Here is a 22,925-nt window from a genome sequence, read left to right on the forward strand (position 1 = left end):
TTTCAGAAACCTATCCTACATTGCCACTGCATGTTCCCTGACTCCCCCATGCTGACAAACCCACGGTGCTTTTCCCCATCCTACATTGCCACTCACTGCCTATCCTAATTCAGACCCTCCGATTGACACCACCCCGTGATGTTTTTCTCACTCCTACTAGTGAATGTAATGTTACACTACCATACAATGCGCACCAACCCGAGATGTTTTTCTCACTCTTACTAGTGAATGTAATGTTACACACCCATACAATGCGAACCACCCCGCGATGTTTTCCAGAAACCTATCCTACATTGCCACTGCATGATCCCTGAGCTCCCCATGCTGACCACCCCGCGGTGCTTTTCTCCATCCTACATTGCCCGTCACTGCCTATCCTATTTCAGACCCTCCGATTCACACCACCCCGTGATGTTTTTCTCACTCCTACTAGTGAATGTAATGTTACACACCCATACAATGCGAACCACCGCACAATGTTTTTCAGAAACCTATTCTACATTGCCACTGCATGTTCCCTGACCTCCCCATGCTTACCACCCCGCGGTGCTTTTCCCCTCCTACATTGCCACTCACTGCCTATCCTAATTCAGACCCTCCGATTCACACCACCCCTGATGTTTTTCTCACTCCTACAAGTGAATGTAATGTTACACACCAATACAATGCGCACCACCCCCGGATGTTTTTCAGAAACCTATCCTACATAGCCACTGCATGTTCCCTAACCTCCCCATGCTGACCACCCCGCGGTGCTTTTCTCCATGCTACATTGCCACTCACTACCAATCCTAATTCAGATCCTCCGAATCACACCACCCCGTGATGTTTTTCTCACTCCTACTATTGAATGTAATGTTACACACCCATACAATGCGCACCATCCCATGATGTTTTTCTCACTCTTACTAGTGAATGTAATGTTACACACCCATACAATGCGAACCACCCCGCGATGTTTTCCAGAAACCTATCCTACATTGCCACTGCATGTTCCCTTACCTCCCCATGCTGACCACACGCGGTGCTTTTCTCCATCCTTCATTGCCACTCACTGCCTATTCAAATTCAGACCCTCCAATTCACACCACCCTGTGATGTTTTTCTCACTCCTACTAGTGAATGTAATGTTGCACACCCATACAAACTGCATCACCCCGCTATGTTTTTCAGAAACCTATCCTACATTGCCACTGCATGTTCCCTGAACTCCCCATGCTGACCAACCCACAGTGCTTTTCCCCATCCTACATTGCCACTCACTGCCTATCCTAATTCAGACCCTCTGATTCACACCACCCCGTGATGTTTTTCTCACTCCTACTAGTGAATGTAATGTTACACGCCCATACAATGCACACCAACCCGTGATGTTTTTCTCACTCCTACTAGTGAATGGAATATTACGCACCCATACAACGCGCACCACCCCGCGATGTATTTCAGAAACCTATTCTACATTGCCACTGCATGTTCCCTGACTTCCCCATGCTGACTACCCCTCGGTGCTTTTCTCTATCCTACATTGCCAGTCACTGCCTATCCTAATTCAGACCCTACGATTCACACCACCCTGTGATGTTTTTCTCACTCCTACTAGCGAATGTAATGTTACGCACCCATACAATGCGCACCACCCCGCGATGTTTTTCAGAAACCTATTCTACATTGCCACTGCATGTTCCCTGACGTCCCCATGCTGACCACCCTGCGGTGCTTTTCTCCATGCTACATTGCCACTCACTTCCTATCCTAATTCAGATCCTCCGATTCACACAACCCCGTGATGTGTTTCGCACTCCTACTAGTGAATGTAATGTTACACAGCCATACAATGCACACTAACCCGTGATGTTTTTCTCACTCTTAGTAGTGAATGTAATGTTACACACACATACGAAGTGCACCACCACGCGATGTTTTTCAGAAACCTATCCTACATTGCCACTGCATGTTACCTAACCTCCCCATGCTGCCAACGCATGGTGCTTTTCCGCATCCTTCATTGCCAATCACTGCCTATCCTAATTCAGACCGCGCGATTCACACTACCCCGTGATGTTTTTCTCACTCCTACTAGTGAAGGTAATGTTACACTACCATACAATGCGCACCAACCCGAGATGTTTTTCTCACTCCTACTAGTTTATGTAATGTTACACATCCATACAATGCGCACCCCCCGCCCGCGATGTTTTTCAGAAACCTATCCTACATTGCCACTGCATGTTCCCGGACCTCCCCATGCTGACCACACCGCGGTGCTTTTCTACATCCTACATTGCCACTCACTGCCTATCTTAATTCAGACGCTCCGATTCACACCACCCCGTGATGTGTTTCGCACTCCTACTAGTGAATGTAATGTTACACACCCATACAATGCGCACCACCCCCGGATGTTTTTCAGAAACCTGTCCTAAATTGCCACAGCACGTTCCCTGACCTCCCCCTGCTGACCACCCTGCGGTGCTTTCTCCATCCTACATCGCCACTCACTTCCTATCCTAACTAAGACCCTCCAATTCACACCACCCCGGGATGTTTTTCTCACTCCTACTAGTGAATGTAATGTTGCACACCCATACAAAGTGCACCACCCCGCGATATTTTTCAGAAACCTATCCTACATTGCCACTGCATGTTCCCTGACCTCCCCATTCTGACCAACCCACGGTGCTTTTCCCCATCCTACATTGCCACTCACTGCCTATCCTTATTCAGACCCTCTGATTCACACCACCCCGTGATGTTTTTCTGACTCCTACTAGTGAATGTAATGTTAGACTCCCATACAATACGCAACAACCCGTGATATTTTTCTCACTCCTACTAGTGAATGTAATGTTACACACCCATACAATTCCTACCACCACGCGATGTTTTTCAGAAACCTATCCTACATTGCCACTGCATGTTCCCTGACCTCCCCATGCTGACCAACCCACGGTGCTTTTCCCCATCCTACATTGCCACTCACTGCCTATCCTAATTCAGACCCTCCGATTCACACCACCCCGTGATGTTTTTCTCACTCCTACTATTGAATGTAATGTTACACTCCCATACAGTGTGCAACAACCCGTGATGTTTTTCTCACTCCTACTAGTGAATGTAATGTTACACATCCATACAATGCGCACCCCCCCGCGATGTTTTTCAGAAACCTATCCTACATTGCCACTGCATGTTCCCTGACCTCCCCATGCTGACCACACCGCGGTGCTTTTGCCCATCCTACATTGCCACTCACTGCCTATCTTAATTCAGACCCTCCAATTCACACCACCCCGTGATGTTTTTCTCACTCCTACTAGTGAATGTAATGTTACACAGCCATACAATGCGCACCACCCCCGGGTGTTTTTCAGAAACCTATCCTAAATTGCCACAGCACGTTCCCTGACCTCCCCATGCTGACCACCCTGCGGTGCTTTTCTCCATCCTACATCGCCACTCACTTCCTATCCTAATTAAGACCCTCCAATTCACACCACCCCGTGATGTTTTTCTCACTCCTACTAGTGAATGTAATGTTGCACACCCATTCAAAGTGCACCACCCCACGATGTTTTTCAGAAACCTATCCTACATTGCCACTGCATGTTCCCTGACTCCCGCATGCTGACAAAGCCACGGTGCTTTTCCCCATCCTACATTGCCACTCACTGCCTATCCTAATTCAGACCCTCCGATTCATACCACCCCGTGATGTTTTTCTCACTCCTACTAGTGAATGTAATGTTACACACCCATACAATTCCTACCATCATGGGATGTTTTTCAGAAATCTATCCTACATTGCCACTGCATGTTCCCTGACCTCCTCATGCTGACGACCCCGCGGTGCTTTTCCCCATTCTACATTGCCACTCACTGCCTATCCTAATTCAGACCCTCCGATTCACACCACCCCTGATGTTTTTCTCACTCCTACTAGTGAATGTAATGTTACACACCAATACAATGCGCACCACCCCCGGATGTTTTTCAGAAACCATCCTACATTGCCACTGCATGTTTCCTGACCTCCCCATGCTGACCACCCCGCGGTGCTTTTCTAAATCCTACATCGCCACTCACTTCCTATCCTAATTCAGACCCTCCCATTCACACCAACCCGTTTTTTTTCACTCCTACTAGTGAATGCAATGATACGCACCCATACAATGCGCACCACCCCGCGATGTTTTTCAGAAACCTATTCTACATTGCCACTGCATGTTCCCTGACGTCCCCATTCTGACCACCCTGCGGTGCTTTTCTCCATGCTACATTGCCACTCACTTCCTATCCTAATTCAGATCCTCCGATTCACACTACCCCGTGATTTTTTTCTGACTCCTACTAGTGAATGTAATGTTACACACCCATACAATGCACACTAACCCGTGATGTTTTTCTCACTCTTAGTAGTGAATGTAATGTTACACACACATACGAAGTGCACCACCACGCGATGTTTTTCCGATACCTATCCTACATTGCCACTGCATGTTACCTAACCTCCCCATGCTGCAAACCCATGGTGCTTTTCCGCATCCTACATTGCCAATCACTGCCTATCCTAATTCAGACCGTCCGATTCACACTACCCCGTGATGTTTTTCTCACTCCTACTAGTGAAGGTAATGTTACACTACCATACAATGCGCACCAACCCGAGATGTTTTTCTCACTCCTACTAGTGAATGTAATGTTACACATCCATACAATGCGCACCCCCCTCGCGATGTTTTTCAGAAACCTATCCTACATTGCCACTGCATGTTCCCGGACCTCCCCATGCTGACCACACCGCGGTGCTTTTCCCCATCCTACATTGCCACTCACTGCCTATCCTAATTCAGACCCTCCGATTCACACCACCCCGTGATGTTTTTCTCACTCCTACTAGTGAATGTAATGTTACACACCCATACAATGGGCACCACCCCCGGATGTTTTTCAGAAACCTGTCCTAAATTGCCACAGCACGTACCCTGACCTCCCCCTGCTGACCACCCTGCGGTGCTTTTCTCCATCCTACATCGCCACTCACTTCCTATCCTAATTAAGACCCTCCAATTCACACCACCCCGTGATGTTTTTCTCACTCCTACTAGTGAACGTAATGTTGCACACCCATACAAAGTGCACCACCCTGCCATATTTTTCAGAAACCTATCCTACATTGCCACTGCATGTTCCCTGACCTCCCCATTCTGACCAACCCACGGTGCTTTTCCCCATCCTACATTGCCACTCACTGCCTATCCTAATTCAGACCCTCTGATTCACACCACCCCGTGATGTTTTTCTGACTCCTACTAGTTAATGTAATGTTACACTCCCATACAATGCGCAACAACCCGTGATATTTTTCTCACTCCTACTAGTGAATGTAATGTTACACACCCATACAATTCCTACCACCACGCGATGTTTTTCAGAAACCTATCCTACATTGCCACTGCATGTTCCCTCACCTCCCCATGCTGACCAACCCACGGTGCTTTTCCCCATCCTACATTGCCACTCACTGCCTATCCTAATTCAGACCCTCCGATTCACACCACCCCGTGATGTTTTTCTCACTCCTACTAGTGAATGCAATGTTACACTCCCATACAGTGTGCAACAACCCGTGATGTTTTTCTCACTCCTACTAGTGAATGTAATGTTACACATCCATACAATGCGCACCCCCCCGCGATGTTTTTCAGAAACCTATCCTACATTGCCACTGCATGTTCCCTGACCTCCCCATGCTGACCACACCGCGGTGCTTTTCCCCATCCTACATTGCCACTCACTGCCTATCTTAATTCAGACCCTGCAATTCACACCACCCCGTGATGTTTTTCTCACTCCTACTAGTAAATGTAATGTTACACAGCCATACAATGCGCACCACCCCCGGGTGTTTTTCAGAAACCTATCCTAAATTGCCACAGCACGTTCCCTGACCTCCCCATGCTGACCACCCTGCGGTGCTTTTCTCCATCCTACATCGCCACTCACTTCCTATCCTAATTAAGACCCTCCAATTCACACCACCCCGTGATGTTTTTCTCACTCCTACTAGTGAATGTAATGTTGCACACCCATACAAAGTGCACCACCCCGCGATATTTTTCAGAAACCTATCCTACATTGCCACTGCATGTTCCCTGACTCCCCCATGCTGACAAACCCACGGTGCTTTTCCCCATCCTACATTGCCACTCCCTGCCTATCCTAATTCAGACCCTCCGATTCACACCACCCCGTGATGTTTTTCTCACTCCTACTAGTGAATGTAATGTTACACACCCATATAATTCCTACCACCACGGGATGTTTTTCAGAAATCTATCCTACATTGCCACTGCATGTTCCCTGACCTCCTCATGCTGACCACCCCGCGGTGCTTTTCCCCATTCTACATTGCCACTCACTGCCTATCCTAATTCAGACCCTCCGATTCACACCACCCCTGATGTTTTTCTCACTCCTACTAGTGAATGTAATGTTACACACCAATACAATGCGCACCACCCCCGGATGTATTTCAGAAACCATCCTACATTGCCACTGCATGTTTCCTGACCTCCCCATGCTGACCACCCCGCGGTGCTTTTCTCCATCCTACATCGCCACTCACTTCCTATCCTAATTCAGACCCTCCCATTCACACCAACCCGTTTTTTTTCACTCCTACTAGTGAATGCAATGTTACGCACCCATACAATGCGCACCACCGCGTGATGTTTTTCAGAAACCTATTCTACATTGCCACTGCATGTTCCCTGACCTCCCCATCCTGACTACCCCTCGGTGCTTTTCTCCATCCTACATTGCCAGTCACTGCCTATCCTAATTCAGACCCTACGATTCACACCACCCCGTGATGTTTTTCTCACTCCTACTAGTGAATGGAATGTTACGCACCCATACAACGCGCACCACCCCGCGATGTATTTCAGAAGCCTATTCTACATTGCCACTGCATGTTCCCTGACCTCCCCATGCTGACTACCCCTCGGTGCTTTTCTCCATCCTACATTGCCAGTCACTGCCTATCCTAATTCAGACCCTACGATTCACACCACCCCGTGATGTTTTTCTCACTCCTACTAGCGAATGTAATGTTACACACCCATACAATGCGCACTACCCCGTGATGTTTTTCTCACTCTTAGTAGTGAATGTAATGTTACACACACATACGAAGTGCACCACCACGCGATGTTTTTCAGAAACCTATCCTACATTGCCACTGCATGTTACCTAACCTCCCCATGCTGCCAATCCATGGTGCTTTTCCGCATCCTACATTGCCAATCACTGCCTATCCTAATTCAGACCGTTCAATTCACACTACCCCGTGATGTTTTTCTCACTCCTACTAGTGAAGGTAATGTTACACTACCATACAATGCGCACCAACCCGAGATGTTTTTCTCACTCCTACTAGTGAATGTAATGTTACACATCCATACAATGCGCACCCCCCCCGCGATGTTTTTCAGAAACCTATCCTACATTGCCACAGCACGTTCCCTGACCTCCCCCCCTGCTGACAAACCTGCGGTGCTTTTCTCCATCCTACATCGCCACTCACTTCCTATCCTAATTACCACCCTCCAATTCACACCACCCCGTGATGTTTTTCTCACACCTACTAGTGAATGTAAAGTTGCACACCCATACAAAGTGCACCACCACGCGATGTTTTTCAGAAACCTATCCTACATTGCCACTGCATGTTCCCTGACCTCCCCATGCTGACAAACCCATGGTGCTTTTCCCCATCCTAGATTGCCACTCCCTGCCTATCCTAATTCAGACCCTCCGATTCACACCACCCCGTGATGTTTTTCTCACTCCTACTAGTGAATGTAATGTTACACACCCATACAATTCCTACCACCACGCGATGTTTTTCGGAAATTTAACCTACATTGCCACTCCATGTTCCCTGACCTCCTCATGCTGACCACCCCGCGGTGCTTTTCCCCATTCTACATTGCCACTCACTGCCTATTCTAATTCAGACCCTCCGATTCACACCACCCCTGATGTTTTTCTCACTCCTACTAGTGAATGTAATGTTACACACCAATACAATGCGCACCACCCCCGGATGTTTTTCAGAAACCATCCTACATTGCCACTGCATGTTCCCTGACCTCCCCATGCTGACCACCCGCCTTGCTTTTCTCCATCCTACATCGCCACTCACTTCCTATCCTAATTCAGACCCTCCCATTCACACCAACCCGTTTTTTTTTCACTCCTACTAGTGAATGCAATGTTACGCACCCATACAATGTGCACCACCCCCGGATGTTTTTCAGAAACCTATTCTACACTGCCACTGCATGTTCCCTGTCCTCCCGATCCTGACTACCCCTCGGTGCTTTTCTCCGTCCTACATTGCCAGTCACTGCCTATCCTAATTCATACCCTACGATTCACACCACCCCGTGATGTTTTTCTCACTCCTACTAGTGAATGTAATGTTACGCACCCATACAATGCGCACCACCCCGCGATGTTTTTCAGAAACCTATTCTACATTGCCACCGCTTGTTCCCTGACGTCCCCATGCTGACCACCCTGCGGTGCTTTTCTCCATGCTACATTGCCACTCACTTCCTATCCTAATTCAGATCCTCCGATTCACACCACCCCGTGATGTTTTTCTGACTCCTACTAGTGAATGTAATGTTACACACCCATACAATTCCTACCACCACGCGATGTTTTTCAGAAACCTATCCTACATTGCCACTGCATGTTCCCTGACCTCCCCATGCTGACCAACCCACGGTGCTTTTCCCCATCCTACATTGCCACTCACTGCCTATCCTAATTCAGACCCTCCGATTCACACCACCCCGTGATGTTTTTCTCACTCCTACTAGTGAATGTAATGTTACACTCCCATACAGTGTGCAACAACCCGTGATATTTTTCTCACTCCTACTAGTGAATGTAATGTTACACATCCATACAATGCGCACCCCCCCGCGATGTTTTTCAGAAACCTATCCTAAATTGCCACAGCACGTTCCCTGACCTCCCCATGCTGACCACCCTGCGGTGCTTTTCCCCATCCTACATCGCCACTCACTTCCTATCCTAATTAAGACCCTCCAATTCACACCACCCCGTGATGTTTTTCTCACTCCTACTAGTGAATGTAATGTTACGCACCCATACAATGCGCACCACCCCGCGATGTTTTTCAGAAACCTATCCTACATTGCCACTGCATGTTCCCTGACTCCCCCATGCTGACAAACCCACGGTGCTTTTCCCCATCCTACATTGCCACTCACTGCCTATCCTAATTCAGACCCTCCGATTCACACCACCCCGTGATGTTTTTCTCACTCCTACTAGTGAATGTAATGTTACACACCCATACAATTCCTACCACCACGGGATGTTTTTCAGAAATCTATCCTACATTGCCACTGCATGTTCCCTGACCTCCTCATGCTGACGACCCCGCGGTGCTTTTCCCCATTCTACATTGCCACTCACTGCCTATCCTAATTCAGACCCTCCGATTCACACCACCCCTGATGTTTTTCTCACTCCTACTAGTGAATGTAATGTTACACACCAATACAATGCGCACCACCCCCGGATGTTTTTCAGAAACCATCCTACATTGCCACTGCATGTTTCCTGACCTCTCCATGCTGACCAACCCGCGGTGCTTTTCTCCATCCTACATCGCCACTCACTTCCTATCCTAATTCAGACCCTCCCATTCACACCAACCCGTTTTTTTTTCACTCCTACTAGTGAATGCAATGTTACGCACCCATACAATGCGCACCACCCCGCGATGTTTTTCAGAAACCTATTCTACATTGCCACTGCATGTTCCCTGACCTCCCAATCGTGACTACCCCTCGGTGCTTTTGTCCATCCTACATTGCCAGTCACTGCCTATCCTAATTCAGTCCCTACGATTCACACCACCCCGTGATGTTTTTCTGACTCCTACTAGTGAATGGAATGTTACACACCCATACAATGCGCACTACCCCGTGATGTTTTTCTCATTCTTAGTAGTGAATGTAATGTTACACACACATACGAAGTGCACCACCACGCGATGTTTTTCAGAAACCTATCCTACATTGCCACTGCATGTTACCTAACCTCCCCATGCTGCCAACCCATGGTGCTTTTCCGCATCCTACATTGCCAATCACTGCCTATCCTAATTCAGACCGTCCAATTCACACTACCCCGTGATGTTTTTCTCACTCTTACTAGTGAAGGTAATGTTACACTACCATACAATGCGCACCAACCCGAGATATTTTTCTCACTCCTACTAGTGAATGTAATGTTACACATCCATACAATGCGCACCCCCCCGCGATGTTTTTCAGAAACCTATCCTACATTGCCACTGCATGTTCCCTGACTTCCCCATGCTGACTACCCCTCGGTGCTTTTCTCCATCCTACATTGCCAGTCACTGCCTATTCTAATTCAAACCCTAGGATTCACACCACCCCGTGATGTTTTTCTCACTCCTACTAGCGAATGTAATGTTACACACCCATACAATGCGCACCACCCCGCGATATTTTTCAGAAACCTATTCTACATTGCCACTGCATGTTCCCTGATGTCCCCATGCTGACCACCCTGCGGTGCTTTTCTCCATGCCACATTGCCACTCACTTCCTATCCTAATTAAGATCCTCCGATTCACACTACCCCGTGATGTTTTTCTGACTCCTACGAGTGAATGTAATGTTACACACCCATACAATGCGCACTACCCCGTGATGTTTTTCTCACTCTTAGTAGTGAATGTAATGTTACACACACATACGAAGTGCACCACCACGTGATGTTTTTCAGAAACCTATCCTACATTGCCACTGCATGTTACCTAACCTCCCCATGCTGCCAACCCATGGTGCTTTTCCGCATCCTACATTGCCAATCACTGCCTATCCTAATTCAGACCGTCCAATTCACACTACCCCGTGATGTTTTTCTCACTCCTACTAGTGAAGGTAATGTTACACTACCATACAATGCGCACCAACCCGAGATATTTTTCTCACTCCTACTAGTGAATGTAATGTTACACATCCATACAATGCGCACCCCTCCCGCGATGTTTTTCAGAAACCTATCCTACATTGCCACTGCATGTTCCCTTACCTCCCCATGCTGACCACCCCGCGGTGCTTTTCCCCATCCTACATTGCCACTCACTGCCTATCTTAATTCAGACCCTCCGATTAACACCACCCCGTGATGTGTTTCTCAATCCTACTAGTGAATGTAACGTTACACACCCATACAATGCGCACCACCCCCGGATGTTTTTCAGAAACCTGTCCTAAATTGCCAAAGCATGTTCCCTGACCTCCCCCTGCTGACCACCCTGCGGTGCTTTTCTCCATCCTACATCGCCACTCACTTCCTATCCTAATTAAGACCCTACAATTCACACCACCCCGGGATGTTGTTCTCACTCCTACTAGTGAATGTAATGTTGCACACCCATACAAAGCGCACCACCCCGCGATATTTTTCAGAAACCTATCCTACATTGCCGCAGCATGTTCCCTGACCTCCCCATGCTGACCAACCCACGGTGCTTTTCCCCATCCTACATTGCCACTCACTGCCTATCCTAATTCCGACCCTCCGATTCACAGCACCCCGTGATGTTTTTCTCACTCCTACTAGTGAATGTAATGTTACACTCCCATACAATGCGCAACAACCCGTGATATTTTTCTCACTCCTACTAGTGAATGTAATGTTATACACCCATACAATTCCTACCAACACGCGATGTTTTTCAGAAATCTATCCTACATTGCCACTGCATGTTCCCTGACCTCCTCATGCTGACCACCCCGCGGTGCTTTTCCCCATTCTACATTGCCACTCACGGCCTATTCTAATTCAGACCCTCCGATTCACACCACCCCTGATGTTTTTCTCACTCCTACTAGTGAATGTAATGTTACACACCAATACAATGCGCACCACCCCCGGATGTTTTTCAGAAACCATCCTACATTGCCACTGCATGTTCCCTGACCTCCCCATGCTGACCACCCCGCCTTGCTTTTCTCCATCCTACATCGCCACTCACTTCCTATCCTAATTCAGACCCTCCCATTCACACCAACCCGTTTTTTTTTCACTCCTACTAGTGAATGCAATGTTACGCACCCATACAATGCGCACCACCCCCGGATGTTTTTCAGAAACCTATTCTACATTGCCACTGCATGTTCCCTGACCTCCCCATCCTGACTACCCTTCGGTGCTTTTCTCCATCCTACATTGCCAGTCACTGCCTATCCTAATTCAGATCCTCAGATTCACACTACCCCGTGATGTTTTTCTGACTCCTACTAGTGAATGTAATGTTACACAGCCATACAATGCGCACCACCCCCGGATGTTTTTCAGAAACCTATCCTAAATTGCCACAGCACGTTCCCTGACCTCCCCATGCTGACCACCCTGCGGTGCTTTTCTCGATCCTACATCGCCACTCACTTCCTATCCTAATTAAGACCCTCCAATTCACACCACCCCGTGATGTTTTTCTCACTCCTACTAGTGAATGTAATGTTGCACACCCATAAAAGTGCACCACCCCGCGATGTTTTTCAGAAACCTATCCTACATTGCCACTGCATGTTCCCTGACCTCCCCATGCTGACAAACCCACGGTGCTTTTCCCCATCCTACATTGCCTCTCACTGCCTATCCTAATTCAGACCCTCCGATTCACACCACCCCGTGATATTTTTCTCACTCCTACTAGTGAATGTAATGTTACACACCCATACAATTCCTACCACCACGCGATGTTTTTCAGAAATCTATCCTACATTGCCACTGCATGTTCCCTGACCTCCTCATGCTGACCACCCCGCGGTGCTTTTCCCCATTCTACATTGCCACTCACTGCCTATCCTAATTCAGACCCTCCGATTCACACCACCCCTGATGTTTTTCTCACTCCTACTAGTGAATGTAATGTTACACACCAATACAATGCGCACCACCCCGGATGTTTTTCAGAAACCATCCTACATTGCCACTGCATGCTCCCTGACCTCCCCATGCTGACCACCCCGCGGTGCTTTTCTCCATCCTACATCGCCACTCACTTCCTATCCTAATTCAGACCGTCCCATTCACACCAACCCGTTATTTTTTTCACTCCTACTAGTGAATGCAATGTTACGCACCCATACAATGCGCACCACCCCGCGATGTTTTTCAGAAACATATTCTACATTACCACTGCATGTTCCCTGACCTCCCCATCCTGACTACCCCTCGGTGCTTTTCTTCATCCTACATTGCCAGTCACTGCCTATCCTAATTCAGACCCTACGATTCACACCACCCCGTGATGTTTTTCTCACTCCTACTAGTGAATGTAATGTTACACACCCATACAATGCGCACCACCCCGTGATGTTTTTCTCACTCTTAGTAGTGAATGTAATGTTACACACACATACAAAGGGCACCACCACGCGATGTTTTTCAGAAACCTATCCTACATTGCCACTGCATGTTCCCTGACCTCCCCATGCTGCCAACCCATGGTGTTTTTCCGAATCCTACATTGCCACTCACTGCCTATCCTAATTCAGACCCTCCGATTCACACTATCCCGTGATGTTTTTCTCACTCCTACTAGTGAATGTAATGTTACACTACCATACAATGCGCACCAACCCGAGATGTTTTTCTCACTCCTACTAGTGAATGTAATGTTACACATCCTTACAATGCGCACACCCTCCGGGATGTTTTTCAGAAACCTATCCTACATTGCCACTGCATGTTCCCTGACCTCCCCATGCTGACGACACCGCGGTGCTTTTCCCCATCCTACATTGCCACTCACTGCCTATCCTAATTCAGACCCTCCAATTCACACCAAACCGTGATGTTTTTCTCACTCCTACTAGTGAATGTAATGTTACACACCCATACAATGCGCACCAAGCCGTGATGTTTTCCTCACTCCTACTAGTGAATGTAATGTTACACACCCATAGAATGCGCACCACCCCGCGATGTTTTTCAGAAACCTATCCTACATTGCCACTGCATGTTCCCTGACCTCCCCATGCTGACCACCCTGCGGTGCTTTTCTCCATGTTACATTGCCACTCACTTCCTATCCTAATTCAGATCCTCCGATTCACAGCACCCCGTGATGTTTTTCTCACTCCTACTAGTGAATGTAATGTTATACACCCATACAATGCGTACCACCCCATGATGTTTTTCTCACTCTTACTAGTGAATGTAGTGTTACACAACCATACAATGCGAACCACCCTGCGATGTTTTTCAGAAACCTATCCTACATTGCCACTGCATGTTCCCTGACCTCCCCATGCTGACCACACGCGGTGCTTTGCTCCATCCTTCATTGCCACTCACTGCCTATCCTAATTCAGACCTTCCAATTCACACCACCCCGTGATGTTTTTCTCACTCCTACTAGTGAATGTATTGTTGCACACCCATAAAAATTGCACCACCCCGCGATGTTTTTCAGAAACCTATCCTACATTGCCACTGCATGTTCCCTGACTTCCCCATGCTGACCAACCCACGGTGCTTTTCCCCATCCTACATTGCCACTCACTGCCTATTCTAATTCAGACCCTCCGATTCACACCACCCCGTGATGTTTTTCTCACAAATACTAGTGAATGTAATGTTACACTCCCATACAATGCACAACAACCCGTGACGTTTTTCTCACTCCTACAAGTGAATGTAATTTTACACACCCATACAATTCCTACCTCCACGAGATGTTTTTCAGAAACTTATCCTACATTGCCACTGCATGTTCTGTGACCTCCCCATGCTGACCACCCCGCGGTGCTTTTCCCCATCCTACATTGCCACTCACTGCCTATCCTAATTCAGACCCTCCGATTCCCACCACCCCTGATGTTTTTCACACTCCTACTAGGGAATGTAATGTTACACACCAATACAATGCGCACCACCCCCGGATGTTTTTCAGAAACCTATCCTACATTGCCACTGCATGTTCCCTGACCTCCCCATGCTGACCACCCCGCGGAGCTTTTCTCCATCCTACATCGCCACTCACTTCCTATCCTAATTCAGAGCCTCCGATTCACACCACCCCGTTTTTTTTTCACTCCTACTAGTGAATGGAATGTTACGCACCCATACAATGCGCACCACCCCGCGATGTTTTTCAGAAACCTATTCTACATTGCCACTGCCTATTCCCTGACCTCCCCATGCTGACTACACCTCGGTGCTTTTCTCCATCCTACATTGCCAGTCACTGCCTATACTAATTCAGACCCTATGATTCACACCACCCCTGATGTTTTTCTCACTCCTACTAGTGAATGTAATGTTACACACCCATACAAAGTGCACCACCCCAGTATGTTTTTCAGAAACCATCCTACATTGCCACTGCATGCTCCCTGACCTCCCCATGCTGACCACCCCGCGGTGCTTTTCTCCATCCTACATCGCCACTCACTTCCTATCCTAATTCAGACCCTCCCATTCACACCAACCCGTTATTTTTTTCACTCCTACTAGTGAATGCAATGTTACGCACCCATACAATGCGCACCACCCCGCGATGTTTTTCAGAAACCTATTCCACATTACCACTGCATGTTCCCTGACCTCCCCATCCTGACTACCCCTCGGTGCTTTTCTTCATCCTACATTGCCAGTCACTGCCTATCCTAATTCAGACCCTACGATTCACACCACCCCGTGATGTTTTTCTCACTCCTACTAGTGAATGTAATGTTACGCACCCATACAATGCTCACCACCCCGCGATGTTTTTCAGAAACCTATTCTACATTGCCACCGCTTGTTCCCTGACGTCCCCATGCTGACCACCCTGCGATGCTTTTCTCCATGCTACATTGCCACTCACTTCCTATCCTAATTCAGATCCTCTGATTCACACCACCCCGTGATGTTTTTCTCACTCCTACTAGTGAATGTAATGTTACACACCCATACAATGCGCACCACCCCGTGATGTTTTTCTCACTCTTAGTAGTGAATGTAATGTTACACACACATACAAAGTGCACCACCACGCGATGTTTTTCAGAAACCTATCCTACATTGCCACTGCATGTTCCCTGACCTCCCCATGCTGCCAACCCATGGTGTTTTTCCGAATCCTACATTGCCACTCACTGCCTATCCTAATTCAGACCCTCCGATTCACACTATCCCGTGATGTTTTTCTCACTCCTACTAGTGAATGTAATGTTACACTACCATACAATGCGCACCAACCCGAGATGTTTTTCTCACTCCTACTAGTGAATGTAATGTTACACATCCATACAATGCGCACACCCTCCGCGAAGTTTTTCAGAAACCTATCCTACATTGCCACTGCATGTTCCCTGACCTCCCCATGCTGACCACACCGCGGTGCTTTTCCCCATCCTACATTGCCACTCACTGCCTATCTTAATTCAGACCCTCAGATTCACACCACCCCGTGATGTTTTTCTCACTCCTACTAGTGAATGTAATGTTACACACACATACAATGCGCTCCACCCCCGGATGTTTTTCAGAAACCTATCCTAAATTGCCACAGCACGTTCCCTGACCTCCCCATGCTGACCACCCTGCGGTGCTTTTCTCCATCCTACATTGCCACTCACTGCCTATCCTAATTCAGACCCTCCAATTCACACCAAACCGTGATGTTTTTCTCACTCCTACTAGTGAATGAAATGTTACACACCCATACAATGCGCACCAAGCCGTGATGTTTTCCTCACTCCTACTAGTGAATGTAATGTTACACACCCATAGAATGCGCACCACCCCGCGATGTTTTTCAGAAACCTATCCTACATTGCCACTGCATGTTCCCTGACCTCCCCATGCTGACCACCCTGCGGTGCTTTTCTCCATGCTACATTGCCACTCACTTCCTATCCTAATTCAGATCCTCCGATTCACAGCACCCCGTGATGTTTTTCTCACTCCTACTAGTGAATGTAATGTTATACACCCATACAATGCGTACCACCCCATGATGTTTTTCTCACTCTTACTAGTGAATGTAGTGTTACACACCCATACAATGCGAACCACCCTGCGATGTTTTTCAGAAACCTATCCTACATTGCCACTGCATGTTCCCCGACCTCCCCATGCTGACCACCCCGCGGTGGTTTTCTCCATCCTACGTTGCCACTCACTGCCTATCCTAATTCAGTCCCTCCGATTCACACCAACCCTGATGTTTTTGTCACTCCTACTAGTGAATATAATGTTACACACCAATACAATGCACACCACCCCCGGATGTTTTTCAGAAACCTATCCTACATTGCCACTGCATGTTCCCTGACCTCCCCATGCTGACCACCCCGCGGTGTTTTTCTCCATCCTACATCGCCACTCACTTCCTATCCTAATTCAGACCCTCCGATTCACACCAACCCTTTTTTTTCACTCCTCCTAGTGAATGGAATGTTACGCACCCATACAATGCGCACCACCCCACGATGTTTTACAGAAACCTATTCTACATTGCCACTGCATGTTCCCTGACCTCCCCATGCTGACCAACCCACGGTGCTTTTCCCCATTCTACATTGCCACTCACTGCCTATACTAATTCAGACCCTCCGATTCACACCACCCCTGATGTTTTTCTCACTCCTACTAGTGAATGTAATGTTACACACCAATACAATGCGCACCACCCTCGGATGTTTTTCAGAAACCATCCTACATTGCCACTGCATGTTCCCTGACCTCCCCATGCTGACCACCCCGCGGTGCTTTTCTCCGTCCTACATCGCCACTCACTTCCTATCCTAATTCAGACCCTCCCATTCACACCAACCCTTTTTTTTTCACTCCTACTAGTGAATGTAATGTTACGCACCCATACAATGCACACCACCCCGCGATGTTTTTCAGAAACCTATTCTACATTACCCCTGCATGTTCCCTGACCTCCCCATCCTGACTACCCCTCGGTGCTTTTCTCCATCCTACATTGCCAGTCACTGCCTATCCTAATTCAGACCCTACGATTCACACCACCCCGTGATGTTTTTCTCACTCCTACTAGTGAATGTAATGTTACGCACCCATACAATGCTCACCACCCCGCGATGTTTTTCAGAAACCTATTCTACATTGCCACCGCTTGTTCCCTGACGTCCCCATGCTGACCACCCTGCGGTGCTTTTCTCCATGCTACATTGCCACTCACTTCCTATCCTAATTCAGATCATCCGATTCACACCACCCGGTGATGTTTTTCTCACTCCTACTAGTGAATGTAATGTTACACACCCATACAATGCGCACCACCCCGTGATGTTTTTCTCACTCTTAGTAGTGAATGTAATGTTACACACACATACAAAGTGCACCACCACACGATGTTTTTCAGAAACCTATCCTACATTGCCACTGCATGTTCCCTGACCTCCCCATGCTGCCAACCCATGGTGTTTTTCCGAATCCTACATTGCTACTCACTGCCTATCCTAATTCAGACCCTTCGATTAACACTATCCCGTGATGTTTTTCTCACTCCTAATAGTGAATGTAATGTTACTCTCCCATACAGTGTGCAACAACCCGTGATGTTTTTCTCACTCCTACTAGTGAATGTAATGTTACACATCCATACAATGCGCACCCCCCCGCGATGTTTTTCAGAAACCTATCCTACATTGCCACTGCATGTTCCCTGACCTCCCCATGCTGACCACACCGCGGTGCTTTTCCCCATCCTACATTGCCACTCACTGCCTATCTTAATTCAGATCCTCCAATTCACACCACCCCGTGATGTTTTTCTCACTCCTACTAGTGAATGTAATGTTACACAGCCATACAATGCGCACCACCCCCGGATGTTTTTCAGAAACCTATCCTAAATTGCCACAGCACGTTCCCTGACCTCCCCATGCTGACCACCCTGCGGTGCTTTTCTCCATCCTACATCGCCACTCACTTCCTATCCTAATTAAGACCCTCCAATTCACACCACCCCGTGATGTTTTTCTCACTCCTACTAGTGAATGTAATGTTGCACACCCATACAAAGTGCAACACCCCGCGATGTTTTTCAGAAACCTATCCTACATTGCCACTGCATGTTCCCTGACCTCCCCATGCTGACAAACCCACGGTGCTTTTCCCCATCCTACATTGCCACTCACTGCCTATCCTAATTCAGACCCTCCGATTCACACCACCCCGTGATATTTTTCTCACTCCTACTAGTGAATGTAATGTTACACACCCATACAATTCCTACCACAACGCGATGTTTTTCAGAAATCTATCCTACATTGCCACTGCATGTTCCCTGACCTCCTCATGCTGACCACCCCGCGGTGCTTTTCCCCATTGTACATTGCCACTCACTGCCTATCCTAATTCAGACCCTCCGATTCACACCACCCCTGATGTTTTTCTCACTCCTACTAGTGAATGTAATGTTACACACCAATACAATGCGCACCACCCCCGGATGTTTTTCAGAAACCATCCTACATTGCCACTGCATGCTCCCTGACCTCCCCATGCTGACCACCCCGCGGTGCTTTTCTCCATCCTACATCGCCACTCACTTCCTATCCTAATTCAGACCCTCCCATTCACACCAACCCGTTATTTTTTTCACTCCTACTAGTGAATGCAATGTTACGCACCCATACAATGCGCACCACCCCGCGATGTTTTCAGAAACCTATTCCACATTACCAATGCATGTTCCCTGACCTCCCCATCCTGACTACCCCTCGGTGCTTTTCTTCATCCTACATTGCCAGTCACTGCCTATCCTAATTCAGACCCTACGATTCACACCACCCCGTGATGTTTTTCTCACTCCTACTAGTGAATGTAATGTTACGCACCCATACAATGCTCACCACCCCGCGATGTTTTTCAGAAACCTATTCTACATTGCCACCGCTTGTTCCCTGACGTCCCCATGCTGACCACCCTGCGATGCTTTTCTCCATGCTACATTGCCACTCACTTCCTATCCTAATTCAGATCCTCTGATTCACACCACCCCGTGATGTTTTTCTCACTCCTACTAGTGAATGTAATGTTACACACCCATACAATGCGCACCACCCCGTGATGTTTTTCTCACTCTTAGTAGTGAATGTAATGTTACACACACATACAAAGTGCACCACCACGCGATGTTTTTCAGAAACCTATCCTACATTGCCACTGCATGTTCCCTGACCTCCCCATGCTGCCAACCCATGGTGTTTTTCCGAATCCTACATTGCCACTCACTGCCTATCCTAATTCAGACCCTCCGATTCACACTATCCCGTGATGTTTTTCTCACTCCTACTAGTGAATGTAATGTTACACTACCATACAATGCGCACCAACCCGAGATGTTTTTCTCACTCCTACTAGTGAATGTAATGTTACACATCCATACAATGCGCACACCCTCCGCGAAGTTTTTCAGAAACCTATCCTACATTGCCACTGCATGTTCCCTGACCTCCCCATGCTGACCACACCGCGGTGCTTTTCCCCATCCTACATTGCCACTCACTGCCTATCTTAATTCAGACCCTCAGATTCACACCACCCCGTGATGTTTTTCTCACTCCTACTAGTGAATGTAATGTTACACACACATACAATGCGCTCCACCCCCGGATGTTTTTCAGAAACCTATCCTAAATTGCCACAGCACGTTCCCTGACCTCCCCATGCTGACCACCCTGCGGTGCTTTTCTCCATCCTACATTGCCACTCACTGCCTATCCTAATTCAGACCCTCCAATTCACACCAAACCGTGATGTTTTTCTCACTCCTACTAGTGAATGTAATGTTACACACCCATACAATGCGCACCAAGCCGTGATGTTTTCCTCACTCCTACTAGTGAATGTAATGTTACACACCCATAGAATGCGCACCACCCCGCGATGTTTTTCAGAAACCTATCCTACATTGCCACTGCATGTTCCCTGACCTCCCCATGCTGACCACCCTGCGGTGCTTTTCTCCATGCTACATTGCCACTCACTTCCTATCCTATTTCAGATCCTCCGATTCACAGCACCCCGTGATGTTTTTCTCACTCCTACTAGTGAATGTAATGTTATACACCCATACAATGCGTACCACCCCATGATGTTTTTCTCACTCTTACTAGTGAATGTAGTGTTACACACCCATACAATGCGAACCACCCTGCGATGTTTTTCAGAAACCTATCCTACATTGCCACTGCATGTTCCCTGACCTCCCCATGCTGACCACACGCGGTGCTTTGCTCCATCCTTCATTGCCACTCACTGCCTATCCTAATTCAGACCTTCCAATTCACACCACCCCGTGATGTTTTTCTCACTCCTACTAGTGAATGTATTGTTGCACACCCATAAAAATTGCACCACCCCGCGATGTTTTTCAGAAACCTATCCTACATTGCCACTGCATGTTCCGTGACCTCCCCATGCTGACCACCCCGCGGTGCTTTTCTCCATCCTACATTGCCACTCACTGCCTATTCTAATTCAGACCCTCCGATTCACACCACCCCGTGATGTTTTTCTCACACCTACTAGTGAATGTAATGTTACACTCCCATACAATGCACAACAACCCGTGATGTTTTTCTCACTCCTACAAGTGAATGTAATGTTACACACCCATACAATTCCTACCTCCACGAGATGTTTTTCAGAAACTTATCCTACATTGCCACTGCATGTTCTGTGACCTCCCCATGCTGACCACCCCGCGGTGCTTTTCCCCATCCTACATTGCCACTCACTGCCTATCCTAATTCAGACCCTCCGATTCCCACCACCCCTGATGTTTTTCACACTCCTACTAGGGAATGTAATGTTACACACCAATACAATGCGCACCACCCCCGGATGTTTTTCAGAAACCTATCCTACATTGCCACTGCATGTTCCCTGACCTCCCCATGCTGACCACCCCGCGGAGCTTTTCTCCATCCTACATCGCCACTCACTTCCTATCCTAATTCAGAGCCTCCGATTCACACCACCCCGTTTTTATTTCACTCCTACTAGTGAATGGAATGTTACGCACCCATACATTGAGCACCACCCCGCGATGTTTTTCAGAAACCTATTCTACATTGCCACTGCCTGTTCCCTGACCTCCCCATGCTGACTACACCTCGGTGCTTTTCTCCATCCTACATTGACAGTCACTGCCTATACTAATTCAGACCCTATGATTCACACCACCCCGTGATGTTTTTCTCACTCTTAGAAGTGAATGTAATGTTACACACCCATAGAAAGTGCACCACCCCAGGATGTTTTTCAGAAACCTATCCTACATTGCCACTGCATGTTTCCTGACCTCCCCATGCTGACCAACCCACGGTGCTTTTCCCCATCCTACATTGCCACTCACTGCCTGTCCTAATTCAGACCGTCCGATTCACACCACATCGTGATGTTTTTCTCACTCCTACTAGTGAATGTAATGTTACAATACCATACAATGCGCACCAACCCGAGATGTTTTTCTCACTCCTACAAGTGAATGTAATGTTACACACCCATACAATGCGCACCCCCCCGCGATGTTTTTCAGAAACCTATCCTACATTGCCACTGCTTGTTCAGTGATCTCCCCATGCTGACAAACCCGCAGTGCTTTTCCCCATCCTACATTGCAACTCACTGCCTATCCTAATTCAGACCCTCCGATTGACACCACCCCGTGATGTTTTTCTCACTCCTACTAGTGAATGTAATGTTACACACGCATACAATGCGGACCACCCCCGGATGTTTTTCAGAAACCTATCTTACATTGCCACTGCATGTTCCCTGACTTCCCCATGCTGATCACC

Source organism: Cavia porcellus, unplaced genomic scaffold (assembly GCF_034190915.1).
Source record: "Cavia porcellus strain 051 isolate PalLab524CR breed Dunkin Hartley unplaced genomic scaffold, mCavPor4.1 scaffold_19, whole genome shotgun sequence".
NCBI lineage: Eukaryota > Metazoa > Chordata > Mammalia > Rodentia > Caviidae > Cavia > Cavia porcellus.